This window comes from Pieris rapae, chromosome 14 (genome assembly GCF_905147795.1).
Source record: "Pieris rapae chromosome 14, ilPieRapa1.1, whole genome shotgun sequence".
In the NCBI taxonomy this organism is placed as follows: domain Eukaryota; kingdom Metazoa; phylum Arthropoda; class Insecta; order Lepidoptera; family Pieridae; genus Pieris; species Pieris rapae.
The window spans coordinates 5,677,445-5,684,838 of record NC_059522.1 but is presented as its reverse complement, the minus strand read 5'-3'; the positions used below and the strand labels follow the sequence as shown (position 1 = coordinate 5,684,838).

The 7,394-nt window shown below is 32.4% G+C and overlaps 1 non-coding gene across 1 annotated transcript; it reads left to right on the top strand.

Moving 5' to 3' along the window:
* Positions 1–4,759: 4,759 nt before the first annotated feature.
* Positions 4,760–4,952, top strand: LOC123689770. Its single transcript, XR_006750656.1, has one exon. It is a non-coding gene; the product is annotated as a U2 spliceosomal RNA (small nuclear RNA).
* The last annotated feature ends 2,442 nt before the right edge of the window (positions 4,953–7,394 follow it).

Genomic DNA, 7,394 nt, shown 5'->3' with positions numbered 1-7,394 from the left:
AAGGGCCTGTTTCACAGTGTCCGTATAAGTTCCAAATAAGCTATTAATTACTTATTGGTAGGATAAATAGTACTTTTGCGTTTCACGACTGTCAGATAGCGCTTCATGACGTATACGTCATGAAACGCGAAGTATCTTATTTGGAACTTTTATCTTTCGAATAATTTTTGTGTTGCATAGCTATTTGGCACTTTATCCATACATTGTGAAACAGGCCCTTAGAGAGATAAATGAGATTTATTTGAGATATAAATGAATGCTATACTTAAAATATTTAAGATCACACTCATAAAATATTATGAACCTAAAATTAAGTATTTCGTACAATAAATACTTTTTTAACCGGCCCACGGGTATTAGAAACTTGATATGAATACAAATCGCAAATCACAAATGTCAATCAAACATCATTTGATATTAAACACGAGTTATTATTAATGAGTTAGCTTGGCCATGCATAACTATGAATCAAACGAATTATAGCGAATTATTAACGTACGTACTATTATTAAATTTCATTACGGCTGATACGTAATGATAACAAAACTGCTAAATTGATTAGGATAAATTCCGCATATACATAAAATAAGTACTTTTATTTCACCTGTCACATTTTCAAATTTCAAGAGATAGAAGTTTTCCACGCGAAATCGCGGGTAATTTAGCCTATAATAGAATAGGACGCGTTTACGGCTCGGAATTCAGTAAATTAAAAAAAACTTTCATTTATTTTCTTTTTTTCTATTCTAACTTAGTACTAATACAATAAAATGTAATACAAAATTTAAACTTAGAACATAATATTACATATACTCAAATAAATAAAACATAAATCGAATCCTTTTATAACAAATTATGAATAATGCAATCCTTGTGAATTCAACCAGTGTTCAGCTAAATAAATCAGTTTCACGTGTATTCGGGGTGCCACAGAACTAAGAAATAATATCTCATTTATTTGTAACTTATATAAATATTAGCTGTTATTATAATGTTTAAGAATGGACCCGGCAAACGCCTTCTTTTTTAACAGTCAGTTAAACTATATAAGTTATGGCGGTAATTTTAAAATGCAACTAACTTTAATATCACACGTTAATATTAAAGCTAAGATATATCGTCTTAGGGCTAATTAAAGAGATTTATGTAATATTTTATTCACGTGCTAGCAGGGTTATGCATTCGCTTACGGTACAGGATAATGCAAACAGTTGGAGTAACAACAAAAACGTATAAAATACCATAGATATTGTATAACTCCGTGGCTTAGTGATATTCACTGTCATAAAAACATTAGGCCTTCGAGCCCCTGAACACAATAACTGCTTTGGATTGGTACTAAAGGTTCAATCAATAAAACTTGGAATTTATTTATTTATTTATTTTTGTAGGTACCGCAGGATCGACAGGCAAGATCTGCTGCAGCTGAAATACAGCATTTGCCGTGAGATGGCGCAGGACAGAGCGGACACAATGTCAGCGGAGTGAGCATGTAAAAAATGTAAATAACATAATAATTATCTGTCTAACGATGATAACGCAGCTTTAGGATTTATTACAAATTATATAACAGATCTTTAGAAATCCTAGCGTGCTAAGAGCGGTTCGAAGACGATCACAAAGTTTTTAAATAGATGTTATCGGAAACATGAGCAGCAGTCTGTGAGTGTAATTTAACCTAAGGAAAATATATCGTCCGAATAGAAGCAATATAGAATATTATATTTACATTATACGGGTAAGATGCGTACCTGGGACGTATTGCGCCACGAACAACACCTTCACTTAAATACAAATAATGGGTAAGTTCCAGGGTAAACGGTGTTAGTAAAAAATCATGGTTTGGCAGCGTTAGGGAGTGAACGGGTACTGTGACTGCGGAAGAGTTGCATTGCATTTGGCATAGGGCAAGCCACGCTTCACGAGACTGATGGCCAACCACCATGTAAAGGTACACAAAGAAAAAGATGAATATCATAGTGAACATGTGGTATTGAAACAAACATTATGGTATTGACAAGACTATTAAGGTCTTGCTGAAATTGCTGCCAATTGTACTAATGTTAAAAAAAACACATTGTGCATCTTGTAGATCGCTTCGCTTAATACCTTTCAAGTATGGGCCTCAGATCGAACTTCTGTGCCTGACACACTCTGTCGACTTTTGGGTATAAAGTCGGTTTCCTTGCGATTGCTTCACCGGGATACAAATTAATATAAATTAATATATAACTCCAAGGTCCAATTGAATTAATTTATAATTAGAAGGAGATCATTGTGATGAAGCCGGCTGCCCTGCGATGAATATAATAAATAATATGAAAGTAACAAAATATTGCTTGCATTCATTATTATAACAATTTTTGGCTTAGTCCAAACCTCGCGGTTTACTTCCTACTGCCTACTGCCGAAATCTGTGGAGACGACCTACATTTTGTTTCTGTTGGTATTCCATGCAGGATAATGCGTTTATACGGGCTGGGAACGGACTAAATGCAAAAGCTTTGTTGTAAAATTTCATATGTAATTCTATTAAGATAGTATAAGCAGAGCATATTTATTAACGCCCTAATTCATGTCGGACATTACATGTTATTTAGAAAGTATAATTTATATAATAATATATTATATATAAAGCAATGCAGCAAACGTTATGTTGAAAAATGGGATGATTTTATGTACCATGTGTATTATATGAGTGTCTATTGTATGCGCTGCGTAAATAAGTAATTTACGTTTAAGAACGGAATTGTTTCTCTTAAGGCCTAATATGTCATGAACATCTATCACATCTAAGCTAAGCACATCTATCTTTTAAGATAGACATAATAAAATATATTTTGGCGTAATTGAATTCTTATCCAAATAAATATCCTTATTAATGTCCTTGAGATTGTTTGAGTTCAATGAATATGTTAGGAGATGTTAGTTTTATAATAACATCACAACGAAATTGTCAAAAACTAGGTGATTACTATGTACGTCGTTTCATTGATAGTTAGGTTTTTTAAGTGACATAAGTTAAAGTTCAAATTCATAATTTCATAACACCATTCTTTCAATTTTCTCACTAAATGAATGTGAAATTATTCTTTGAGAAAAAACAAATATATTTGAACCCAACAAACGATGATAAATCACATTTTTTTATTGTACTTTGATTTTAAATGCCGAAACATATAAACATTTTATATCGTAAGAGTTTATGTTAGTAAATTTACGGTTACAAACAGAGTTTTACACATCGTTATACCCTTGTGAGGGATTTTTAGTTATTAAATACTACTACTTATATTAAAATTCACAAAACTATTAACCACAAAACTCAGTTACATAATAATAATCTTTACATGACAGCCGTCAAGCAATAAGGAAAGTTACGTAGCTTCAATGAACGATGAATGTTTAAATCATTCAATGGATTAGATTCTTAAACATTTTCATTCGTAGATCGAATCAATATTTATGAAAGCAATATTTCAGTTATATTTAAAACAAACACGGGCAAGATTATTGATGGAGTTGACTTCTTTGAATTGTGTGTTTTGCATTGTATTCTACTAAAATATGTAATAAAAATGTCATGAATAGGTAAAATATCTGCAGTTTCTTGCTTTTTATTTGCTTTGCTGGGGTCATGCTTTCCAATTAAGCTTTAATTTATAATTGTAAACCAAAATGTTATTAAATATGAAAACAAACACCCTGAATCTCTAAATTATTTAAAACCATATGTACCTATTGTGCCTAATATATATATACTATATTTTCATATGCTTTAAAAAAGTAAAGCTAAATTAAGGAAACCTACAAAATTTCGATAAAACTCTCAGATTATAGCGTTTGTTATTTGCAATATTACCATGGACTAATAACTTCCGAAACATTTATGGAACTTACGGTGAAATGCACTCTAGAGAATGCTGCTAGCAACTACATAACTTGGTTTCATCGTCCCCTTTCAAACTACGCTCGGCTAGAAGCACACTGGAGTTAGTTTCACCCCTGCGTTGTTGACCAAGTAGCGGATAAATAGGCGCTGGTAAAGCCTGCTCTTCAATCGGTCATCTCACTTCACTTCACGTCATCCTGGTACTAGCAAATTTCGTTTGGCTGAGGCAATTTTGTATAAAAATTCAAATATGATTTATAATTTAGATAATTTATAAATAGCAATATGAAGAAAATAAAAATGCAATTATGTTATAAATTATAATACATATATGGGTGTATTATAAAACTTAGGGAAGCATTAAATACTTAGTTTGCTATATCTATACATCGCAACAAGCGCACATTGAATACACTGGTTACAAATTGGAATTGACATAATTTACGATAGTAAAAGGACGGTATCGAGATAAGTAATATAATTTCGATAAAGGAAACCCGCAAAATTCATTTCCCAATACAAGTCCGATTCAATGTGTACACGGTTTAGTCACTGATATGTAACACTTATCCTTATTTGCTCCGATGTTCGAGTATGTAAGTATTATCTGTGTATATCGTGACATCATATTATTATATATTTATTTCTGGCCACACTTAAGCAAAATAAATACATATTTACACTTGCAAATTATATATAATATTTTATTTTCCTCTTGCAAAAATAAAATTCTGGGACCCGTTACAATGAACGGCACAACATGTGAGTTGAGTAATAATGCCGCTAGATGTCGCTGCACTACCCTTAAAACCCGCTACCGGAGTATCGAAATATTAGTATAAATTAATTTTCACATCGAAATCGGGTATCGCTTCTCGGCCTTTTGGCTAAGATCAAAGTGTAGTATCTGTTCTTTTCAGCTTAATATCTGAAAGTTCCCGCATAGCGGGACCAGTATATTAAACTGATTTTTGGAAACTGACGGGATGTTCGGGGCTCGCTCCTCTCCTGTCACGGGTCGGCCCGGCATTGCAGTGCCGCCGGGATCGGCCCACATAATTAATATGAATATTAATGTATTAGGTAGTACCAGATACTACATACTAAAAGTCTAATATACTTCAATTTGCATAAAGACGATTAAAGCGTTATGAGGAGTTCGTCAAAACTCAAACGTTGCTGTCAGCTGTCGACAATAAATGAATAAAATATTATATAATAACATGGTTAGTGCTTACTTAACAAACAAGTGGCAATGTTTTTTAATGGTTATTAATTTATTAATCTTTACGAACTTATTACTTATCTCATTTTTTATTTATTAATAAGTAATACACACATTATCAGTACCAAAGTGTAACAAATTCTTGATACCGTACAAAAATTTAATATTTTTGCCAATCAGGACGAGGTTTTAGATGTTACATTAAGACTAAAACCGGCTAATCGTAACTAGTAGTTATAAAACTAAATTTCAGTGAGCCCACGCAAACAGTTGCCAACAAGGCTAATAAAATGCTAGGTTTTGTATGAAGGTCCTCTTCTTCCACTAACGGTCAAAGTACAGTGACTCTATGCAAATTACTTGTCCGTACTCCGTACTTCGTAGTATTTTAGAGTATGCTACTGTAATTTGGTCACCACATTACAAAATGTACGTCAATGCTATTGAGACAGTTCAAAAACGTTTCACTAGAAAGCTTTGCAATCGTCTACACTTGCGTGGTGTATTGCAAAAGTTCATTTGGACGATTAGTTAGATACTACGACGTGACTTCATTGATCTACTTTATTTGTATAAAATATTTAACTTAATATTCTTACAAAATTTTCCTTTCTTCATAATCCTAGAGTTACTCAAACTAAAAGTATTCTATACCTGCTCGCTTACCTGCTACTTTGAATGGTCCAATGAATAGGATATCTCGCTCTTACAACTTGATTACTTACATCGATGACAATACTGATGTGTTTTACAGATTAACAGTCTGCCAACTTACCGTAACATTATTTATCGTGCTCAATGAGGTTTAAGTTTTTATTTAATTTTGGTTATTTTTTTTAAGTTATACTTTTTTTGGCGCGATGGAGAAACATGATGAGAGAATTAATTGTATAATTGTAGAATTTGTAAATTCTAGTAATTTTACATTTAAAACTCGTAACAGTACAATTAAACAGTGTGAATAAATAAATATTATTTTGGTGTTTTAAAATAATTTCATATACGACGGTGATAGTATTTACTAATAATAATTAAAGTATTTGAATAAAATCTTTTTGATTATTTTTATTATTCATGGTTAGTTAGTTACTTCTTTGGCGTATGGAAAAACCTCTAACTCGTGTACATAATTACACACACTATTTTATTTTTCTTGTGTTGAATTTGTTGTCATAATTTCTTGTAAGAATTGGTACGCTCTTTTCTTGAAGGACCCTAAGTCGAGTTGGTTAGGAAATATCACAGTGGGCAGCTGTTTCCACATTGTTGTGGGCCACGGCAAAAATTGAATCTCTCATTTGTAAAACAGACGTCAAGGTGATACGGTTGGTATTTTGCCTTGACGTCCAAAGATGAAACTGATGAATTGTTCGTGATGTATTTATTCGGTTTTGTAAATAAACAGTGTAGCTGAAATATCTTGCTATACAACGTGTAATAGTTAAGTAGGCTATAAGTTAGTTAGTAGAGGAGCAGAGGTCTCATAACATCATTATTGAGCGAAATTCAATCCACCCGCCACCGAAGTCTCTATGAATTATTACTATACGTATAGCTTAAACTTTGAGACGTATCTATATTATTGATCTACTCTCAGTAGATTACGAATATCTAGCCGATGGTAACTTGATTCAACAGTGCTTTGGCTTGACATAATTAAGTCTGAAATTCCACGTTCAAATGCATTATTAGACATTCCTAGAGTAGTACGCATAATATCACATCCGAGTACCTTTCATGGCATTATCATATCAAATACATTTTAAATTATTCAACCGCCTGAACTGAGAGCAGAGTCAGTTGCACTAGTGGTGTGCCCAGTACGTGACTGCGGTATGTTTCACGTACTATGAAAATTTAGACGGTTTTCATGGACGTTGGCATTTTTATAGCAGTCTTATGTAAACGTACTGCCAGCTTTGCACTAGCAAAGTGATTTATTGAACGCGCGGTTTGATTTCACGAGAAATAAAATTGTTGAGTGCGACCTAATTTTTAAATAGTTTTGTAACTTTTACTGACGATACACGATATTTTTAAAGCATATTTTCGTCATTTAAACACGTGCTATTTGTATCTATTATTCATTATTACTTTTAGCCTCATAGAAAATCAGACAGTGGCCTTTTACTTTTGGTATTGGACCCATAAATTACTTAGATTAGTGAAGAGGTACGGCGAATGATCGTATGTAGAATTTAGTTCAGACATTTAACTATAACAATATCTCGTGGTAATTTAACAGAATTTAATTTAAGAACATTTATTATTTATTTA